This window comes from Marmota marmota, unplaced genomic scaffold (genome assembly GCF_001458135.2).
Source record: "Marmota marmota marmota unplaced genomic scaffold, marMar, whole genome shotgun sequence".
Classification (NCBI taxonomy): Eukaryota; Metazoa; Chordata; class Mammalia; order Rodentia; family Sciuridae; genus Marmota; species Marmota marmota.
Window position 1 is genome coordinate 2,944,783 of NW_025999926.1, and position 22,571 is coordinate 2,967,353.

Consider the following 22,571-nt stretch of genomic DNA (forward strand, 5'->3'; position numbering starts at 1 on the left):
TTATCTTAGGTCCTTTCCAATAGCTCTGAAATGGTCAGAGAGGCCGATTGGGACACTAGCCAGTCAGGAATGTGGTCCTAACAGCATCAGCAACATCCGGAAAGATGCTCTGGTTAAGAGCCATTGGTGCTGCTGCCAGCCCTGAGTGGCCTCAAACCGAGAAGCCCGGTCCCCACCCCATCTTTGCCCAAAGCAACTGGACATCCACGTGCAGACCTCAGGAGCTCAGAGGCTAAGTCATGTGGGAGATTCTGTGAGCTGCAAGGAGTCGGGAAGGACTGAATTGTGGGGATCGGGGGATCGTGAGCTTCCTCTAGCCGCTGCCTGGGGGATTTGGTCAGTTGTTAGGCTCAGGACGGACGGGGAGCCTCATTTCCCTTCTGGGACCTCCATGTGCCCACGGTGACAAAGGCTTCCTTTGCAGCCCCCAAAGGGAAGGCAAGCAGAGGCCCAGGGAGGCCCGGCCTGGACTGACTGCGGAGGGCTAAGACTTTGAGCTGCTGGAGACGGAGCCCCGGGTGGTGGTTGGACAGGGCCACGCTAACTCACTGGAACTGCCTTAGAGATGGCGACTGTTTGCTTGCTCTCTGTAAGCACGAGTCTTATCCATGGGCAGCAAGTACTGAGTTGGCTGCCATAAACAACCGGGCAGAAACAGGGCCTGGTGGAGAGACTGTCTCTGAGGCCTTGCTCCTCCAAGTCCCTGAGGACAGCACCTGGGAGCTCCTTAGAGGGCAGACGTAGGTCCTCCTGGCCTAGACCTTCTGCACCAGAACCCGAGTTTTAACCAGAACTGCAGGAATCTCCTGAGCATGCTGGGAGGCGCTCTGAGCCGGAGTGGCCCTCACTGCCTTGACACACCTGGGCAGGTCTTCACACCTCTGGTCCAGGTCACAGTCCACAGCAACAGAATCAGCATGCCTGGGGTGACCCAGCATTGACTTCAACAGCTAGGGCTGCTGCGGAACTCCTCCAGGCTCACCTACCAGGTGGGCTCACCTGGGCCCATATCTCTGTGCAGCAGCTAATTGTGATCAGCTGGTCGCCATCTCCACTGCTGATCCAGAACCTCCAGCCTGCCCTCCGTACTCGCCATGTGCTTACCCTCTACCCCAAGGCTTCACCTGGGCCTCCTTCTTGTCCTCTGTGGCTAGCAGCCTCCAGTATTTCAAGTCAGGACCCACCCACACCCACCAGCCAAGGCCTGGAAAAAGTACGGCCCCCGAAAAAATCATCCTTCAATCTCTCCATCTTACCCACTGATTGTCACCTCCCTCCCACCTCACCTCACCTCACCCCTCCTCCATTGTCCTTTATTACAATCCTCCTTCTCCTGAACCTTCATCCGCTTTCAACTTCTCTTCTCTTGCTGTTTGTTGAGACCTTGGCAAGACCTAGAACTTGGTTGAGTCAGACTCTGTACCTAATTTATCTGTCTTCTGCAGCCCATTGGGAGTAGGGAAAAATCCCAGAATTCTTGCCCCTGGGTCCCTTTCCCCATGGCCTCACACGCCTGTGGACTTGGTTCCACCCTGGAAGGTGACACTGTTCTGGTCCATTCACTGACCACACATGGACACCATGATTTTGCATTTTCTTCCCCATGCTTCAGTGCCCTAGCCTCCTTGTCACTTGCAGTTGACAATCCAACCCTGTTTTCACTTGGAAGGGACAGTCTGTGCACCCATACATCATCACCTACAGTGTCCACTGACCCACTGGCTCTATCCCCAGACGCTGCCCTCTTTCCTGTTGAGATGGACACACTCTCTGGAACCTCCCACTGGCTGCACCTGGACTGCCCGTTGTTCCTGGTTGGTGGCTGAGCTGTCTCTGCTCAGAGATTACAGGGAGAGTTGGAGACAGATGACAAACGGCTGCTGCTCCCGTCTCCTGGTTGGATCTTGTTAATGCTGAGTGCCGTGGGCCACCCTCCATGACTTCACCTAGTGTCCTTCCTAGAACTTCCTGGGGTCAGGCCTTGGACCCACCGTCCTATCAAACCATTCTGACCCCTCAGAGAGTTTCTTGTGGGACACTCGTCACTTGTCAGGGGGCAGCACCCCTCTCTGGTCCCTTTGCCCTGAAGCTGTGCCTTCCAGACCCTTTCGCAGGATTGTCCAATTGTCTGGTGACACAAGCCTCGTAGCCCCCAGGGCTCAGCCTCAATCTCTTCTCTCCTCCACCTGCTTCCCTGACTTTAAACCCTACCTGTGAGTGTCACGTAGAGAGCCCCAGCCTCACCTCTCTCTGAACTCCAGGCTCCACATGTCCAGCAGATACCCTGTTATGGTTTAGATAGGAGGTGTCCCCCAAAAGCTCATGTGAGAGATAATGCAAGAAAGGGGGTGAAACCATTGGGTTCTGAAAGCCTCCACCTAATCAGAGCATCAGTCCTCCTGAATGCATTAGCTGGGTGGTGCCTGTAGGCAGGTAGGGTGTGGCTGAAGGAGATGGGTGGCTGCTGGGGTGTGCCTTTGGGGTACATATTGTGTCCCTGGTGAGTCAGGCTTGGTCTCTCTGCTTTCTGATTGCACGTCCTGAGCTGTTTCCTTCACTCCACCCTTCTGCCTTGATGTTCTGCCTCGCCTCAGGCACCAGGCAACGCATTCTATCCACTGAGACCTCTGAAACCCTGAGCCCCCCAAGAACTTCTCCTCTTCTAATGGCTCTTGTCAGGTCTTTTGGTCACAGCAGCCAAAAAGCTGACCAAAACAGAAATTGAAATGGGGTTGTTGCTAGGACTAATTTGACTATTGAGAAACTTTGGGAGCTTTTCAGAAAATATAAGAGGAATTTTGGAAAATTGAGACAGGCGAGCTGGAAAACATTTAGGTTGTTTTAAGAGAAGCTGAACAGGAAATTCTGTGGACGGTAAAGACAGGGCTCATGAGGACTCTATAGGAAACTGGACTAGGGGCCTCTCATGTTCTTCTATTCTGACCAAGAAGTGGTCTGGATTTTGCCCATGTCCTGAGACTTTCAGTGAGGCTGAATTTCTTAATCTGGTGGAAGACATTTCTAGATAACATTCAGGCAGTGGCATGGATACTGTTGGTGGCTTTTAGGCAAGTATATTGTGATAATCAGGAGAAGAAAGATTTGAAAAACTTGCAGTGTGGCCAGAAAAGTCCAAGTAAAACCGAGGCTAATGAAGTTGTGGTTGTTAATGACTTTCCACTCACTGAAGAGATGCTAAATGCCCAGGTAGGGTGGGGCTGGAGGAGGTAGGCTACTGGGGGTGTGGCTTTGGGGTTTATATTTTGTCTAACACACCCCAAACTGAACAGCGGATTATATATACCACGTGTATTCAATACACGTGTGATACAGGAGACATACAACTCAAGCACCGTCTCCTCAAACCCACATGTGTGCTGACTCCCATAGATACATTAGCTTTACATATAGGTGCACATACACATACACACGCATTCATTTCAGCCTAAAACTTCCATTTACTGAGTAATAGTGTAGAAAATATTTTGCTTTTTTTTCTTAAATTACAACCACATTCTTTGAAGATTGGTGAACTGATGATGATCATTATTTTCAAAAACAGATGACAAATAAAACTTTATCATGAGAATTATTATTATTATTATTTTTTGGTACTTGGGGTGAAATAAAACCCAGGGTTGTTTTACCACTAAGTTTCATCTCCCCACATTTTTTATTTTTTTAGGGTTTTGCTAAATTGCTGAGACTGGCCTCAAACTTGCTATCCTCCTGCCTCAACCTCCTGAGTCATTGGGAGGATGGGGGTGCCCCACCGCACCTGGCTGAGAATGCTTCCTGAAGGTAAGAGTCTGAATATTTTGATGTTCATTTTCCATATCTGGGTTCTGATTCACTGTGCCGGAGACTCAGAGAGATTACAAGGAGAGTTCAAGGCAAACAACACAAATTTTATGTTTGAAAAACATCTTTTACTCTTTAAAATTTAGTAAGAATAAATAATTGGTCAGTGAACGGGGTGGGGAGAGTCACCGCAGGGGCACGGCTGGGGAGGGAGGAGCTGGCTGGTCATGGTCATGGAGGAGCAGGGAGAACAGCCAAGCTCAGCCACCATGGCTGCAGGACCACGGGGAGATTGCCCACAGTTGTCTGCTGTCCCTGTGGGGTCCTTGGCAGCTTACCTGAAAATGGCACTCCTGTGACATGGGGGACTCTTATTGTTACCGTGGCATCTTTCACCCAAACATCCAAGGAAGAATTCACTCTGCAGGGTCCTAAAGAGGGTTTCTAAAGGACGTCTGATGGCCAGAAGCCCAGAGGAAGCTCCCCTGGTGCAGGTTTTGGGAGCACCCCAAAGACTGCAATCCAGAAAGGACAAATGGCAGACGTGGATTGTGTTGTGGGGTACCGCAGTCATGGGGGGCAGGGGTAATGGAGCAGGACAGGGTTCAGCGGCTGCAGGTAGGGTGGTGGAGGGGCCGAGACAGGGCCTGTGAGCGGCCCAGAGACCCCCTGTGATGTGCCAGAATTCAGCTGTCCTAACCAGGGTGGGAAGTCACGCTGAGACAGGCTACAGAGAAGGGTGCGACCTTGAGCCATGAGGTCCAGGGTGAAGGTGAAGGGTTTGGGACAGGAGTCGGGCACAAAATCTGCCATGGGATTTCCTAGCCATGACAGAATTGATGACGGGATTTGATGACAAGACCCAGAGTGTCTCCCCAAAGTGCAGGAGACAGCTGACCCCAACCAGTGCCCACTCGTGGGCAAAGGGACGGAGCCTTCTGTCCTCTTCCAGGCTGGAAGTGCTGCCAGGAACCGAGATCAAAGGCTTTTCAGAATGGCTCCTGCCAGGGCCAGGATGGGGTCAGCTCTCGGAGTGACCAGGCACTCCCTCCCAGAGGAGTTTCCTCTCTGCAGAGATGCCCAAGCATGCCAGGGTCGGGTGGTGGGCAAGGCCAGAGCTGGCCCTAGGGCCGGAAGCCCACAGGGAGGGTGGGGGACTGTCTGCCTCTCTGGCTGGAGCGATGCATTATTAATGCTAAAAATTATACAAAAGGAAAGTGTTGTCTGACACTGGAAATCCAGCTCCTTTTTTCAAAACGTTTCAATTTTAGGTAATTTGACAAGATAAAGACAATGCAATCTGGAGAAACAAGCAGCTGAGAGTGAATCACACCCAGAAACCTGGGCTATTCCAGCACTTTCTAAGGATGAACCTTAAAGAAAAGATGCTTGAGAAGCAAGGACATTTGAGAAGCTTGTCAAAAACAGGCTTATATAACACTTTAATCTGTGGCTTTGCTTATGGGGCTTTCTTTTCTTGATTGAGTGCACAAAATTTCTCTAAGCAGCCCTGAGATACAGTGCATTAAATGTCTGGGTAGCATTCCCTTCCAAAACCCTTTGCAGAAGATAGACAAAAAAAGGTGTTCATCCAGGTAAGAAACTTGACAATGAAGACACCTCTTTGAGGTCACGCCATGATTTGCAGGGATTGGTGAGACAGACCCAAGGTTAAAGATGGAGAACAGAGACCAGACAGTGCTACTTCCAGAGGCCCTGGGAGATATTTAACCTCTAAATATCTGCCAATCAAACCTGAGACCCAGTGTCCTAGAAGGCTTAAAGTTCTGCCCTCACAGATGGCCCATTTGACAGATTTAGAACAGAAGATAAAAATGTTAAGCCACTATGAAGAATTTGTGTATGTCAATGGAGAGGCACAGCCACTTGGACCTGGGGTAGGATGTACACGGCAGTACAAAAGGGTATTATATATCAATTCCTTGGACCTCACCCAGTAGGGGCCCTTCCCCAGAAGTCCTGAGACATCCCCTGGCTCCTTTTAGCTCTAATCAGAAAGAGAAAGCATTTTGTTCTAATTCGATCTCATCTATGCAGCTCAAAGACCTCTGCTAGTGCTACAGCATATCATTCATCGTTGATAAAAATCCTTTCCAATGTCTCCTTTGTATTTTAGAAACTCAACTTATTGATAATCAGTATTGATTTTATAAAGCATTAGTCATTGTTACCGTAGAGGCTTGGACTCCGAAACTTGGATTTGATTTTGCTTTTGACTAATGACATCAGTGCCAAATGGTTTGGAGGGTCTGATGGAAAAGCCCCACCTCTCACTTCCCTGGAATAAAGCCAGGGCCTCTCCTCTCTGAGGCCCGGGTGGGAAGAGTGACAGGCAGGTGTGACAAGATCAGGGTGTGACTGATCCCAGCAGACAGGCCATCTCATCTAGGACTTCAAAGCATTTTTCTCCCCCAGGCTTATTAAGGTTTATCAGGAAAAAAGTAAAAATTGTCTATATCTTTGGAGGATAACCTGAAGTTCTGATACACATGTATGTTGTGAAATGACTGAATAGGGTTAGTTAAAAATCCATCACCTCATATACTTAGTATTTGTGTGTGTGTGTGTGTGTGTGTGGCAAGAACATTTAAGATCTAATCTCATATTCGTTTTTAGGAATAAAAATGTGTATTAACTATACTCAGGCTGCACCAAAGATCTTCAGGTGCATTTCTCCTCTCTGGCTGCAACTCCACGTCCTCTGTCAAGCATCTCCCCATTTCCCCTACTCCTCGTTCCCCGGCACCCTGTCTGCTTCTGTGAGATCAGCAGTTTTAGGTTCCACATGTAAGCAAAATCATATTGTATTTGTCTGTGCACCTGGCAAATTTCACTTAACATTAGGTCCTCTGGGTTCATGTGTGCTTCTGCGAATGGTTTCGTAAAGTCTGAATGGACTTTACGAATGCTGTATATTTTCCACGTATTTTTTTATCCATTCAACTGTTGATGGACACCCAGGTTGATTCCGTACCTTGGCCACAGTGAACGTGTACAGATGTCTCTTTGAGGTACCGATTTCTTTTTCTTTATACTCAGTAGTGGTTTTGCTGGATCACACAGTAGTTCTATTTTTTTTTTTTTTTTTTAGGAAACTCCATACTGTTTTCCATAATGGATATGATACTGGAGGCAGGAACTTTTGACTCAGTGACAGTAGAAAAGAAATCGAGTCAAATGAGCTTGAATATTCAGGCAAGGCTTCAATCGGAGCTTCAGGCCAAGGGGAAACTGGGGCTCCCGCTGCAGGGAGAGAGCAGTGACGGAGGGGCCAGGCTGTTCTCTGAACAGAGGGAGATGCAAGCTTTCGTTGATTTGCTGGGGTGGGTGAGGGTTTGTAGTTCTGCCCTAGTGGAGGGCACAATTCCAAAAGATGTTTCTCCTTGCTCAAAACGAGGACCACCAGATGGCCATGGTCAACCTCTCCTGGAGACTGAGTTACTTATGGGGCTGGTGCCAATGTTTTGTGCAAACTTGGAAGCCTTGTGGCTTGCTCTGAGCCCTATGATAGTGCTGAAGGACCTCAGGGGCTTGGATTGCGGCTATCCCTGCTGAAGGTGCACGTGGGTGGGTAGAAGAAACTGTCAGCTCCAGTGGGCAACCAACACATACCCAGGCAGAGAATCGGACCCAAAGGCTAAGGCACCAAAGGGGACAGACATAATATGAAGACAGATGTACGTAGACATCTCACTGATATACTTAGAACCAACAAACAAATTCAGCAAAGTCTCAAGATACAGCCAACATACAAAAATCAGTACCATTTCTATATACCAACAAAAGAAAGTTAAAAGAAATCCAATTCACAGTAGCACAAAACACTTAGGATTAAATTTTACTAAGGAATGAAGGCGTATACACAGGAGATTCTATACTTATAAAACATTAATAAAAGAAATTTAAAATGACCAATAAATGGGAAGAAATCCCATGTTCATGGACTGGAATAATTTATATTGTTAAAAGTGTTCTTTTAAAGGAAGGTGTGAATTGCAAATGCTTGTTACTAAAATAATTATCTCCTGAGATCAAACCAGTGTGTTTCTAAAATTATATCCTTGAGATTTTACACACCCTGTGCTTGTGCCTCAGGGGAAGTGAGACCCCAGGGACCCTCAGGGACCTCCAGGATCATCTCTCCATTGCTCCTGACATTCTGTCCCCAGCTTGTTCTGCAGCCAGACTGGACACCTTTGATGTGACAAGGCCAGGGGGTCTGTCCCTACCAGGCCTTTGTTTTAAGGAGCCTGTGCAGCTCTGCTTAGGTTTGGGTTTCACAGCACCAGGGGGAAAAGAAAACAGTGTGAAGAAGAAAGAAAAGTGGTTTGTGGGAAGAAGGAAGCCAGACAGAAATGAAAGTGGTGATGTTCACATCTGTCCCTGCAGGCAGCTGTGTGACACATGGGGGTGGGGTGACATGAGCAGGTGCCTCTGCCCAAATCACATCAGAACTGGAGTTCCGTGACCTGCAGTGTCCCCACCTCCCTGCTCCCACACCTGTCCTCACCTGTCTGTACTCACAGCCTCCCACCTCAGCAGAGCATTCTCTCTGTCCCAAGAGACAGAAGATCGTATTGTGAAGGGGAAATTCAAATATGTGACTGTGCATGACACGGAGTCATGGGCCAGCAGAGCTAGCAATCACCCTGAGTGAGTTTTGCCTTTTCCCTGGATTCTGGCAGGGCAATCCAAGTATTCCATGAATCATTTATTACTGAAAACGTCTTCCTGAGTGCCTCTATGAGACAGGTGAGGTTGTGCGTAGCCCCCTGAGGAGCAGCAGATGAAATAAAAATCAAACAAATGATGGATTCTACCAAAGCACATCTGGTCGGGGGATGGCAGCATTCGTACCAGAGATGTATCCTGTGCCAGCCTTGAGTACTGAATCCATTCCACTCCACTGCCAACTTACCAACCCTGTGCGGAACAGATTGCTGTGATGTGAGGTGAGTGACCAGTGGTACTTTAACTGGGTGGCTAAGGAAGACCTCTCTGAGGATGTGCCTAACTGTGACTATAAGCAATTGTTGGGAGGTTGAGCCATGTGAGGACAGGGTGACCAAGTGCTGCAGGTAGAAAACTGGCCAGTACAAAGATCCTGAGGTAGGGACCAGCTTGGCATATTGGGAAAGAGTAAAAACAAACAAACAAACAAACAACAACAGCAAACAGTTTGCCCAAGGTTATCAAACCAAGGTCAAGGACAGATCCTCTGAGTCTTCATTTCCTCAGGCTGCTGTAACAACTTAACCACAAACTCAGTGGCTAAAACAACACAGATTTGTTACCCTATGTTTCTGGAGATTAAAGGTGCAATTCTGGTCTCACTGGGCTAAGATCAAAGTTCTGAGGGCTGGTTCTTCTGGAAGCTCTAGGGCAGCTTCTGTCTCCTTGCAGTTTCCAGTTTCTAAAGGACACCACAGCCTCAGGCTCACGCACTGCTCCTTCTCCACCCTCCCGGCCAGCAACATCAACCTCAGCTTGCATCTTGGGTGTGGTCCCTTCTGACCCCACCTTCCCTTCAAGGACCCTGTGATCACATATGGCTCACTGGAATAATCCAGAACAAGTGTCCCTTTTCGAGATCAGTGGTTTAGCAACTTTGTCTCCATCTGCCACCTTCGCCGGGTAAGAGAGCACGTTCACAGATTCTGGGAATTGGGACGTGGATGTCTTTGTGGGGCTGATATATTGTTGTTGTCAGCTAGGTAAGGGGTTTGGGGTTTATTCCTGCCTGTATCAGGAAGTTGTTTGAGGAATCCATGATGGAAGTATCCTGATTACGAGCCTTTTTGGGGTGTTCTTAGCACTGCCACAACACCCTCCATCAGGGGAGCAGCCTTCTGGTGTCATGTCTCCCCTTGGGCCCACCCCAAGCCAGAGCTGCCCACCTTGTGTTTCCCGTGAAGTGGGGAAGGAAGTTGGAGCCGCTGCTCTCTGCTGCCAAATGCTTCTGGCCAAGGCTTCTCTCTTGTTTAGCCTTGAATGTATTCCAGGGTTCTCTGAGTGGCCTAGGGAAAACTCAGCTTGAGGGGCTTTTCAAATCAGACAAAAAAATCAAAATACCTTAGAAATTATTCTGTGAGGCCACCTTCATATTGAAAGAGGGAAATGTCATCAGTCTGCTATATCCGAGGGTTCTGTATCCACACATTCAGTCAAACTTGGATTGAACATATTTGTTAAAACTTTCAACTATGCTGAACATTTTTCTTATCATTATTCTGTACCTGATAGAATAGAACAAGTATTTACATAGTATTTACATTGTATTTAGTATTATAAATAATTTATAAATTATTAAAAAAAATTTTTAGTTGTAGTTGGACACAATATCCTTATTTATTTTTATGTGGTGCTGAGGATCAAACCCAGTGCCTCACACGTGGGAGGCGGGTGCCCTACTAATGAGCTACAGCCCCAGCCCTAATTTAGAAATTATTTAAAATATATGGGAGGACGTGTGTAGCTATATGCAAGTAGGACATCATTTTATGTAATGGACTTGAGTATCCATGGACTTTGGTATCTATAGAAATCCTGGAACCAATCCCCCAGAAACACCATGGGATGTCTGTATATAGTTTTGATGTTACCATCTTTAGTGTAAGTAACTCTTTGTCTCATTTGCCTTTTACTCAACTTAAAAGTCATCTTCAGTATTTCACTAAATCATTTAATTATTCATGTTAAATTATATGCTTGCTGTGACCAATATCCTTGTATGAAGAAGGGTTAGAAAGGAAGCAGAGATGCTGCCCTATTTAGCTGTATATAGACTAGTGTGAAAAAATGCCAGGAAATGACCATAGTCATAATGAACTGTCTAAATTAGCACAAGATGGTAAAACTCATTGGTAAAATTAGAAAAATCTTTGTTTTAGGGACAAGTTTTCCCAAAGCTTGAAAATCAGCTCTTTGACCATTTGCATGTAGGTTTAGTGTAAGGATGGTTCTGCAGGGGTTGCTACAACATATGACAACAACCATGGACCACCAAAAATAATCAGAAGCCACTTCCCGCAGAAAGTGGCTTTGCATGACCTCCCGTTAGATATATATATATATATATTTTTTTTTTGCTGGTTAATATCTCTTCATTGTTTTCAAGAGTGGAAGGTATTGTGGCAGCTTTCAGGCTACCTGGAATCATTGATAACGTGTATTTATCAAGTGTCATAATAGAATGGTCTCTCAGGAGGCTCATTAAAACAAGTTTGTGAAGATCATAGGCCAACTAGCAGGGCAGCGGAGAGTCTGTGGACTTGGCTCCCCAAGACACCAGCCACAGGGCTCTCCACGTCAGGTTGTTGTGACTGTTGTGATGCCTCATAGATGCCCCACTGTAGGAAGGAGCTCTGAGGCTGAGGTTCTGGATTCTGGCTTATCATCCTGTGGTGGAAGGTGGAAGGGCAAGAATGCACTTGAGAGACAGCAAGAGATCAACCCTGAAGACCCAAGTCCTCTCAAAATAGGCATTAACTCATTCATGAGGGCAGAGGTCTCATGACCTAAAGAGTGCCCCCTTAGCCCCACTTCTCAACACGATGGCTTTAGGGATTCAGTTTCCAACACAAGCTCTTTAGCAGACACATTTAAACCATACATAGCTGTATCTCTAAAGCCAGAGGTTTCGCTCTTTCTTCTTTTTTTCTACACTGTAACCCAGACCTGGGAACTCGAGGGTAGAACCTAGTAGTTTGCATTTTAAAAAAGTTGTCTATGGGATTCTGATGCCTGAGAACTAGTGCAAAGAGGGCTATTAAACTTCAGAACAATACAGATGAGCTGAGGCAAAATCCAGCTCATGATTATTAATACTAGGGTAATTCCTCTCCACTGTCATTCTGAAACTAAGGGAAAATTAAAATAAGCCCTCTTGCTTTCTGGGCTGTTAGATGACTTTTTTTTTTTTTTAAACCACTTGTTTTAGAGGTTATATAGGTAGACAGCAGATTATAAGTTTCCCATTAGCTTTGCTAAAGAGAGTACCTCCAGTGTGTGGGTCATGATAATATCTGTTGCCTGGGTACTTTTCAGAGATGTCGAGGCCACTTTGTCATGAACCACTGACTCTTCACTGTTTGAATATCCAATGGGTGAGCTTTTCAATTCAAGAGGCTCAAACTCCACCCTCAGATCATGCTAATGAAGCCATTTTCTCAACATGTGTCCCACGAAGACTGATTTCACATGTGCAGACCATCTACTACTTCTCCCTCAGTCACTTTTCCACCCTGCTTCTTTGTCCCATTGATATCTCTAAACCCGATCCTCACAGAGGTGGGTTTAGACTTAGGTCTTCCACCTCTGCACTTAGCTGCCTTGCAAATAAACTCGCTCTTTTTGCAAAACTCATTGTTTCAGTGATTGGCCTACTGTACAGAGGGCAAAAGGGGGCTGCTTTAGTAACAATTCTGATAACCTTGTTCCAGGCAACCTGGAAGGAATTCCTCTACCTGTCTCATTAAAAAATGACACTTTTGGGCTGGGGATGTGGCTCAAGCGGTAGCGCGCTCACCTGGCAAGCGTGCGGCCCGGGTTCGATCCTCAGCACCACATACAGACAAAGATGTGTCTGCCAAATATTAAAAATAAATATTAAAATTAAAAAAAAATGACACTTTTTCTGCCAAAGACTTTCTCCCATTTTCTCATTCAAGGTCAAGTTATATTTTTCTCCTTTCAGCAACCTGGGGTCCTTCTCTGACTGGGGACCCTGGAGAGCAAGGGCAGGGCCTCACTTCATGGGCCAGGGATCTAGGAGACGTACAGTAATGTTTGCTGAACACCACTGATGGTAACACTGCTCAGATTCCAGCCAGAGAAACAGGCCATGAATCAATCCATCAGCCAGAGTAGGTCAGGGTCCTCCAGAGAAGCAGAGCCTATAGGTGTGTGTGTGCAGAGAGAGATTTATTTATTTTAAGGAATTGGCTCATGCAAAATCTGTAGAGCAGCCTGGAGAGCCAGGGAAGGGCTGAGGAGCTGGTTCTGTGGTTAAAGTCTGATCTGGAGGCAGAATTTCCTGCTCCAGAGAATCAGTACTTTCCCCAACATTTCACCTGACTAGAAGAGGCCCTCCCACATTATAGATCCTGCTTTAATCAGGGTCCTTTGACTCAAATTTTAATCACATCTTAAAACAAAAAAAAGAAACAATTTCACAGCAGGTGTTTGACCAAACATTTGGGCACCACAGCCGAGCCAAGGGACCATCATACCAGTGGCACCATGGGCCTGGGGCGTGGCTCAGCGGTAGACTGCTCACCTCACATGTGCGGGACCCTGGGTTCGATCCTCAGCACCACATACAAATAACTAAGTGATAGTGTGTGCAACTACAACTAAAAAATAAAAATAAAAACCAAAACAACAACAAAAAAAAAACAGTGGTACCATAGGAACAATACAGCTTAGGAAGCCCTAGAAAGAGCCAAGTGGCTGGAGTTGGATGCAGGCATGTCTGCTCAGGGGCACACAGATGCACACTCCCATGAATGCACACACACATACGCTTATGTACACATGTGGCAGTGACCACCCAGGTGCATTCTTGGAGGTACAATTATTGAACTTAGGTCAAGATTTGAGCCGTTCTCCAAACCTGCAGTTCTTCGTGTAACACAAAAGCAAGTCAAAAGCCACAGAGCACTTTGTCAAGGACCTAAAGGTCAAGTCATAATTCATGGCCTAGGCACTTTTGCCTGGTTGGCCCTCCTAATCAGCTAACGGCTATCTAGGCAAATAGCCCTTCCTTGTGAGGCATTGAAATTTCAGTCTGTACTGTGAATCAAACCATGTTGGCCACCCTAACTAGTCCCACTCCTTCCTTTATCACCTTATGGCATTTACCCCACCCAAAATATTCTAAATAGTCGGTGTGGTTATGAGTTAAATCCAGAATTTTGACCTTCAAAGAACCATGCCTTCCTTACTTTTTGGTCCTCCCTTTTAAAACCAGCTCTCACCATCCTTAAAAATGATCGGGACAAAACTAAAAACAATCAGAGCTAGAGCATTAAATACTTTGGTTTCACATTGGGACCATCTCACCGGCGTGTTCTTTCCTGCAAGCAAAAATTAGAAAAGTTTTAGCTTCCTGGGTTTTAAATTTCTGAAGCTTTGGAATTCTTTCAAACTAATAACAAAAATGAGGACATTTGAGTGAATTTTTTTTAAAAAAATGATTTGTCTCATTTGCTTCTGAGATGTGTTTCGCACAAAAAAAAAGAGTGTTTCACAGGCATGTTCTTTTGAAAGTCACGAGTAACAAGGTAGTGTGAGCTGGCACCTGTGGGCCCAGCTGATTGTAACTGCAGGATGCACCGAGCACAGAAGGGAGCAGCCAGTGCCAGGCAGGGGACACGGGAGCCCTGGGGACTTTGTCGGGGGGTACTGGGGGACCTGGCATCTGTGAGCAGAGTTGAAGTCATAGGACAGTCTGCTGAGTGGGCAGGGAGAACCCCAGCTTCTGAGATGGCTTGAGAAGATGCTACTGTCAATTCCAGGCCAGTGATGCCCAAAGCTAATGTGAGCAGACGCTTTTGTTCTTGGCTGCTGTCATCAAAGTCCAAAGGGATGGGTGATTTCAAGGTCATTGGAACATTTTGGTTGAGGGTGATGGAGGCGAGGCTGCAGGGTCTTGTGGTGGAGAAAGGTGTGTGGGAAAGAGCCCGACTGGGTGCCGAGCACATGTGAAGGTTCTCGGCTTCTAGCTGAGCCGCAGGAAGGTGGCTGGGAGGGGCCTCCTTAATGACCCAGCAATCGTTTAGACAAACCACATCACAATCCAGTTTGCACGTCTGAAAGTGAAAGTCACACCTTCATTTCCTCTTTGAAAATATCATAAAAACAGATTAGATGCACCTGAAAAGAAATGAGAGCTTTTCAGGCAAGGTGGCTTAAATTTAGAGAGTATTTTAAGGCACAGTAACATTCTGCGGGGAGAGGCAAAAGAATCCCCTAATAAGCATTTTTTTAGCAAGAGCACACTCACGGGCGTGCCCAAATGTTGGCCAGGTGTGTGTGGAATATGAAAGTCAGAACTCGATTTTTCTTGGAGAATTCACGCACAAACTAAAATAAATACGATTCATTTTGAAGATTTTGTTTGTGTCGAAAAGAGCCATGACTAAGACCCTAATTCTCTGCTTCATGCATGGGGCCACATCTCCAGGCATCTTCTGAGCATAGGGAGGGGAGGTGACCAGCACTTTGACACCTGTGGGTGAAGCTAGCAAGTCTTGTGTTGTCATGTACTTGGAGCACCAGGGGTAAAAGTCTCTCTTCTGGGACCCTCCTCTCCCACCCTTGAAGTCCCCCATCAATGTAGCCATTGTCAATTAGCTGAGTCTTAAACTGTGCCTGAGACTCCAGGGTCAGACTCTGGATGCTGAATGATAACCTGCTGGTACTTAGTGTGGGGGGGGAAGCCCAAAACCTCTCAGGTCCTTTTGGATGCTCTAATCTGGTTGTTGAACTGTCACATTTACAGGAATGACATCTCTCAGTTGTCCAGGAACTTTTTGTGCCGGGTTCCACTCAGAACAGTATTGATAGTGTCAGCATCCCACAGAATCTTCCCCACTTAAAAAAAAACCAAAAAAACAAACTGGTTTCCCTTCTATAAACTCAAGGATGTCTCTCTGGCAAGCAGCATTTTATATGGATGCCAATGTTTCCCACTGGATTCTATTTTCCTATTCCCAAGCCCTTAATCCTGAGATAATATCACAGGCTCAGATGAGGCTTGATCTAGAACAGTTGCTTTGAGAGCTTAAAAACCTTCCCAGGCATTATTTTGGACAAATTGAGACTGGCAGGCATTAACCAAAATCAGATGAGATCAACCAGCACGACTCTTCTGCCATAAAAGAAAAAGGTAACTTTCAAATGCTAGAAGAAGTAGACAGAAAAATTCATTCAATCAAATGGAAAAAAAGAGTTCTGATAAGCAGAGATGTGACTAGTGACTCCTGCCAGCCCCCACCATCGTGGGTACGCACACGTGCAGGCACACCCACACACATGCGGGCACATGAGCATGCACACACATACACATGTGTGTTCATGTCTGCACATCCAGGTATGCACACATCTTATGACCACACTTCTGCCATTCTCTTTGCCCATCTTCTCCTTTGGGGGTTCAGGCCCAACGGGATGATGTTGGTGGCTGCGTCTCCAGAATGATTTTATATGCAGGGAAAACCATTCACTCCTGACCTCCTGCCCCTTTACTTTCCTTTGCTGACCAGTGCTGGAATTAGGTGCTCACCTGCTTCCACATGAAGCAAAACTTCCATCCTTTGTTAAGAAGCCCCGAATCTCTGAGAGTCCTTGGATCCTGGTACGTAGCCATTTTTCAAATTCCCTCCTGAAAGCACCTGGCTGAGCTCCAGGGAGATTCAGGTGGCAGGTGAGTGTGGGAGCTGTGAGCAAGCCCTGGCTTCCTCACCCATGAGACACCCGGGAAGCCTGTTTAAAAATCTGCAAAAACCACATAGCTTAGCGAATCTCCTCTAGGGGCTGTACCGTGAAGAAAGTCTACAATTAGGTGGGAGGTATGCACAGGTGGATTCATGGCAGAAATTTTTAACCACAAAAAATTAGAAATGAGTCAACTGTTTTTCAGTGGGAGATTTGATAAATAAACGGTAATATATTCATAAAGAAATAACAGAATGACTTAGATTTACCTGTATCAGTGTGGATATATATCTCCCACATAAGATGCTCAAGGACAAAAGCAACTAGCAAAGGAATACCTGTGTGACGGTACAGCATTTAAAGACAAACAAAGCAAACATGAAAGAGTCATGCAACCATTTCATGCGCGTGCCACGTGAGGAATGGGTGGAATGGGTGACGCTGCCCTGGGGATAGCAGCAGCCTCTGCAGAGTTGGGTGGGAGATCGTGATGCGAAGGGTGGAATGCACATGCATATTAGTTTCATTGCCCCTGATGTCATTTTTGCATTTCTGGAATATTTAATATATAAATATGTGTAGTTGTGTTGTTATACAGGTATAAATGCTAACTAGAATGAATAAAAAGAATCAAAAGTCCAAACAGGCAAAGCGTGCTTGGAATATTAATTTTTCTATGCAAGTCGTGAATGTTCAATCAATAAAATGCTTGTATCCTGGGGGAAAAAGAGCTCACCTGTCACACTGCTGGAGTGGCCAGGTGACGGTGGGCATTATGATGATATTTGCTGTCAGCAAAGCCTTTTCTATCCAGGCGGTGAAGCCCGGGGGATCCCACCTTCAGTCAGCCTGTTTTTAGTGCCTGTGTCACGTCTGCACCATCAGGATTCCCAGCCAATGTGGAAATACCCTGGGCTGGGAGTGGCTCTGCCAACCTGGAAGGTGCTCACCTGGGCACTGTGTGTCTGAGTCACCTGGCAGATGGGCTTGGCTATTTTCCAGGGTGGTCCAAGCCTCCCTGGATGCCTCTTCTCCCCTCAGGGTGATCCCTCTGCTCACCGCCAGGAATTCCGTGGGCGGCTGCCCAGGTGGTTCTCACCAGGAGGAGCAAGGTGTGTTTGCTGAGATCACTGTGGCTGATCCGGAGGTCCTTGAGGGAACTGTGTTTGAATCTCAGACAACAATCAAACCCTTCAGAAGTTTTTCATACCATTGGAAGTTTTCCTCCCATCCCTCTACTCCCTGCTTTTCTTGAACAAGCACAGCCTCACTGAAGACATCTGTGGACAAAATTTTGTGCCCCCTGATCTGTTTCATCCTCTACCAAACCATCTAAAGGTTACACAAAGGGTTCTTTTATTTTTCCTTTGGAACATATTATTGCTTATCAGCAGCTTTTGTTTGGTCATGTGGGATTCTATTTGTGCCTGCAATCTGCCACCAGACATAACTTTGTTTTACTTTTGTATGTTTTCACAGGAAATGAACATCAAGATATCAAGGATCAGCCTGATGATGGATTTCTGTTGCAGTGCCCCCGTACCATCATGTGCCAATGATCCCACGTGACTGGATATGGAGGACAGCATGCATTGGCCTCCTCCAGGCTTGGGCACAGAGAGCCCCTCCCCACGCAAAAGGAATGTTGGGGTGAGGCTGGGGTTGGGGTGGGAGGCTACTCACTGTCTCAGGCCCAGAGACACTTACAGTGAAAACCGAGCTTAGTTGATCAACAAAATACATGTGAAGCAGCCGAGAGGATGTATTGGTTTCTTTCTCTGGTAATTTAAACAAAACATAAGTTCTTTACCACAGTCCCACAGTTTTCTGCCAGTCCCTTTGTTATACCTCTGGTCCTGACCTACATTAACTTTTCTCTTTGACTTCGACAGTTATCCGGTGGGCTTAATCGTCTCTGCCAAGAACTATGGTCAATCACCTGCTTAAAAACCGCTGACTGATTATTCTGCGACAACTTTGAGGGCTACAAGGATGCTTCAGATATTGACATCACTAGGATTAGAGTCAGGATCAGGCTAAGTATTATGGGAAGAAAGCAGGGGTTGGTGGGAATTCCAGAGAGAAGAATCCCAATGAGCAATTGTCTTTAGTTTAGGGGAAATTGAAACATACAGTTGGAACCATAGATGCAGTTGATTGCAGAGTAGGTGAATGGTTGGGCCATGAGTCCCCAAACTGAATGGAGTTGCCAGTATTTGTGTCACAGAAAGAACTTCAACTTCTTTCGGTTGGCTGGGGGTCCACATGTCTATATTGATCCAGTACTCAGTCAGGAATACATTAGGAGGGTATACTTCCTCGAGTTGTTTTTTATTGTTTGTCTTCTCATGCTTGTCGTCCTACTGACATATGTTATGTGCATGATAAAAGAATCACAGAAGTAGGAACAAGTAATGATGAGACAGAAAATGAGGACAAGTTCTAACAAGTTCTAAGATTTTATTTGCATGCCGAGTACTCCGTCTTTTGGAGACATGATGTTTAAAAGGCTGTGGGGGATAATTGAAAGTTAAATCCCATACTCTCATCCTTCTCTAGACAGAAGTCCAGAAGCTGAGGAGTCTCAAGGAAGGTATGTCTTAGTCTGTTCTGCTGCTATAACAGAATACCAAAGACTAGGTTATTTATAATGAACAGAAATTTGGTCCAGAAGGCTAGGAAGTCCAAGAGCATGCTGCAACCTGCTTTTTCTGTTTAATAACATGTTAGCTATTTGTTTTCAAGTGGTTTTGTGTTCTCTAATGTCATTTTTTTATTCTGATAAAATACACATAACATAAAACGTATGATTTTAACCATTTATAAAATGTATGATTATAACCATTTATAGGTCAGTTGCATTCAGCTATATTCACATTGTGCAATCTCACATCTCCAGAACACATCTCATCGTCAAATATGAAACTCTGTACATGTTAAATAACTCTTCTCCCCTAGCCTCTAGCAACCTCTACTCTACTTTTTCTCTTTATGAACTTTAGATACCTCATGGAAGTGAGTCATGCAATATTTTCCCTTACATGACTGGCTTATTTCACTTAACATCGTGTCTTCAAGGTTAAAAAATTTGAATGTGTGTCAGGATTTTCTTCCATTGGAAGGCTAATGTTTTATTCTAGTTCAGTATCTTTTTAAATGATTTACGGGTGTTTCTTTTGCAGATGGTTTATTTAGCTCAAGCTTTATTCTTAGATGGTTGGTTTATTTCCATTTTTGTCTTTTCATATACAACACAGTGGTGAAGGTCTTCGTAGCTAAATATTTGTGCAGATAGATGTCAGTGGAACTGCTGAGTCACAGAATGAAGCCACACTCTTAGTAACCTCATGAGGTTCTGGCCTTCACTTTGATGAAGCACTCTTCCAGCCCACCAGCACCAGCTGGTCTCTGCTACCTGAAATTCCACCTCTAACAATTTGTCCTGGTCTAAACAGCTCTTCTGTTATAGTTATGACCTTTCTTAAGGAAAAAAAATACATCCAATGGCACCATTTTGGAGGACTGAACTAACATGTCCATTCTGTTTCCTTACTGAGAGAAGGGATTTAGGATAGGGAGGGAAAAAAACCAACATTTTCTGAGTCTATTATCTATGACCAGACCTTTTTATGCTGTTTCCTTGATAGCATCTCACTGTCTAGCCTTTGAGTCAACCTTTTTGAAGTTTAATTTTTCGTTCTGAGATGATTTTAGATTTTCAGAAGAGTTGTAAATATAGTGCAGAGATTTTTATCTTCACTCCGTTCCCTCTAATGTTAAAATCTTGCATGACCATGTTCCTTTCTCCCAAAAAACCTCACTGGCACTACACTGTCAACCGAGCCACAGGCTGTCCAGGTGTCACAAGTGTTTCCTTGAATGTCTTTCTGTCTGTCCCAGGATCCAAAATCAGGAAAGCACATTGCGTTTAGTCATGATGACTATTTAGTCCCCTTGGATCCGTGACAATTTCTGTCCTTTCATTATGGTTTTGAAGAGAACTGGTCAGGTATTTTGGAGATTGTCCCTGGGTTTGGGTTTGTGTGATATTTTCTCAGGGTTGCCCTGGGATTATGAATCCCGGGGAGAATGTGGCGGAAGTAGAGTGTCTTCACCTTCTGGGAGTGGATCGAAGAATTTGTGGACTTAAGTTTAAAACAAAACAAAACAAACCACAGTGATTGTTTTTATGGGGGGTAGGTATCTTGAGTCTATGCCAATCTTCTGTCGCGGAGCATCGTGACGGGATGCACCTGCAGCAGTTCACTATGCTGTTCTCATGGAGATAGTCATTCCCTCATTCCTTCCATGTTTATTATTTGGAATTTTTAAGGGAAGTTTGTTCTTCCCATTTATTTATTTTTCAATCATTTATTTATATCACTACGTACTTGCGAGTATTTATTTTATTCTCTGGGTTACGATCTAATACTCTCCCTATTTATCTTGTTGCTCAATTTGTCCCAGCTCTGGGCCACTGGAAAGTTTTTCAGGTTGGCTGCTGTGGGCTTTCAAAACACCTCCAACTTGTTATTTTTTTTTTTTATTCTTTCTTGAATATGTTCTTGATTTCTGGCACTACCAACTGTTCCTGCTCGTCTTGCATCCTCCTTACTCCTGGAATCAGCCAAATCAGGAAAGCACGTTGCATTTAGTGATGATGCCTTCTTAGTCCTCTTGGGTCTGTGACAAGGGATTGTGCTTCTGCTCAGGGGAAAATGGTATTTAGGAAGTAAGATCTGGGTGGTGATGTTCTGCCTGCTCTTGGGGTGCCATGCTTCCCGACCCTCTTGGGTAACAGAGCTATGGCCTTTAACCCAACCTTTTTTGTGATAAGACTCTTCTGTTTGTGGTAGAGCTATGTCCCAGTGAACCCCACCATAAGATGACAATATCGTAGGAAATCATACAGTTAATGCACCTAACCTATGGAACGTCACTGTGTTGCTTAGCAACAGCATTCACTGTAGAGAATCATGGTCCACCCTGATGTTCACATGATGACTGGGAGCTGGGGATCCTACCACACAACCCAGGTCTGGAGAAAGATCAAAGTTAAAATTCCAAGTAGAGTTTCTACTGACTCTATTGCTTTTGCATCAATACAAAGTTGAAAAACATCTAAGCTGTATTTGTGTGTGCATACTCCCCAGTGTGTTTATGTGGGTGTCTGTCTATTCCTACCTATAGTGAAATGAAAGTTCATACCCTCCTCTACAGCTTTACCTCAACATAGTCTACCGTTAGTATACATTTAGAATCTGAAATAAAATTATATGCAATTTTTTGATATATACAAGTGGTGTTTCTCACAAATCCTTTCATTTCACATTTGTTTTTCTAAAGTCAAGAAAACACCAAACCACAACAAAAACTTGTATGTATGTTGGAGAGTGGCAGATACAAGCTTTAGACCGCCGACTCTGGTAGGCAAAACATGTTCATTTCTTTATTTTTCTTGGAATAGGACTCTACATCTTTATGCATTCAGGATAGGAGAGAATTGATTTCAGGCCATCTTGCAGCCCTCTTGTTCTCCCAGGATATACCCCATGGGAGGTTCATGTGATGGGAAGGTCTGTGAAGCTGAGATCCGCCCCGGAGGCTGCGGGCTTGCTCACACTCCAGGCTAGTGGAGCCAGCTCTCTGCTCCCGTGCCCCAGGTGGGAGAGGAACTGGAGCCAAGGCTGAGAGCTGCAGGGCTTGGGACTTACCTTCCAACCCTCCCTGGTGTCACTTCTCCTCGGGGCCCCTTCTTTGTATTGTTCATCCCCCACCCCAATCTACTTATTTGTTCAGACTCTGAAAAATCTCTCCCTTTCCTCTTGTTCCCCGCAGAATCTCTGAAAACTCTTGAATGCACACAGGTCTCAGGACTAGAAAAGAAGAATCTATGCCCTGCTATTACCCTGTCTTGGTTAGCTTTCTTTTTCTATTTTCTTGGTGGTGCTGGGGATAAAACCCAGGGCCTTGTGCCTACGAGGCAAGCACTGCCAGCTGAGCTATATCCCCGGCCCCCTCGTTGGTTGGTTTAAAGGTTCATCAGTTTTGGTGGAGGTGGTTGTACTCGTGCTCTGCCTCTCTGAGTTGGATAACATGGGTCGTGCAGGGCCGCAGGGCAAGGAGCTACAAGGCAGGAGAATCCCCCAATAAAGAGTATTCCTGGAGAACCCAGGTCTTGACAGAGGGTCCTCACTCCCACCCCAAAGTCTCAACCAGTGCTAACTGTTGAGACTAATTGCCCTAGAAGATTAACCTGTGGTGGCTTGGTGGACTATTCTCTTTCCGACAAGGGAAATTCCTTACTGTTT

At 45.6% G+C, this 22,571-nt stretch overlaps 1 long non-coding RNA gene across 1 annotated transcript in view; it reads left to right on the forward strand.

Annotated features, from left to right (window-relative positions):
• Window positions 1-22,571, forward strand: part of LOC125615870 — a 41,275-nt gene that overhangs the window by 13,725 nt on the left and 4,979 nt on the right. The window contains exons 2-3 of the long non-coding RNA XR_007346470.1: window positions 3,686-3,801; window positions 17,740-22,177. This is a non-coding gene — a long non-coding RNA (uncharacterized LOC125615870). The remainder of the gene's footprint in view (window positions 1-3,685; window positions 3,802-17,739; window positions 22,178-22,571) is intronic.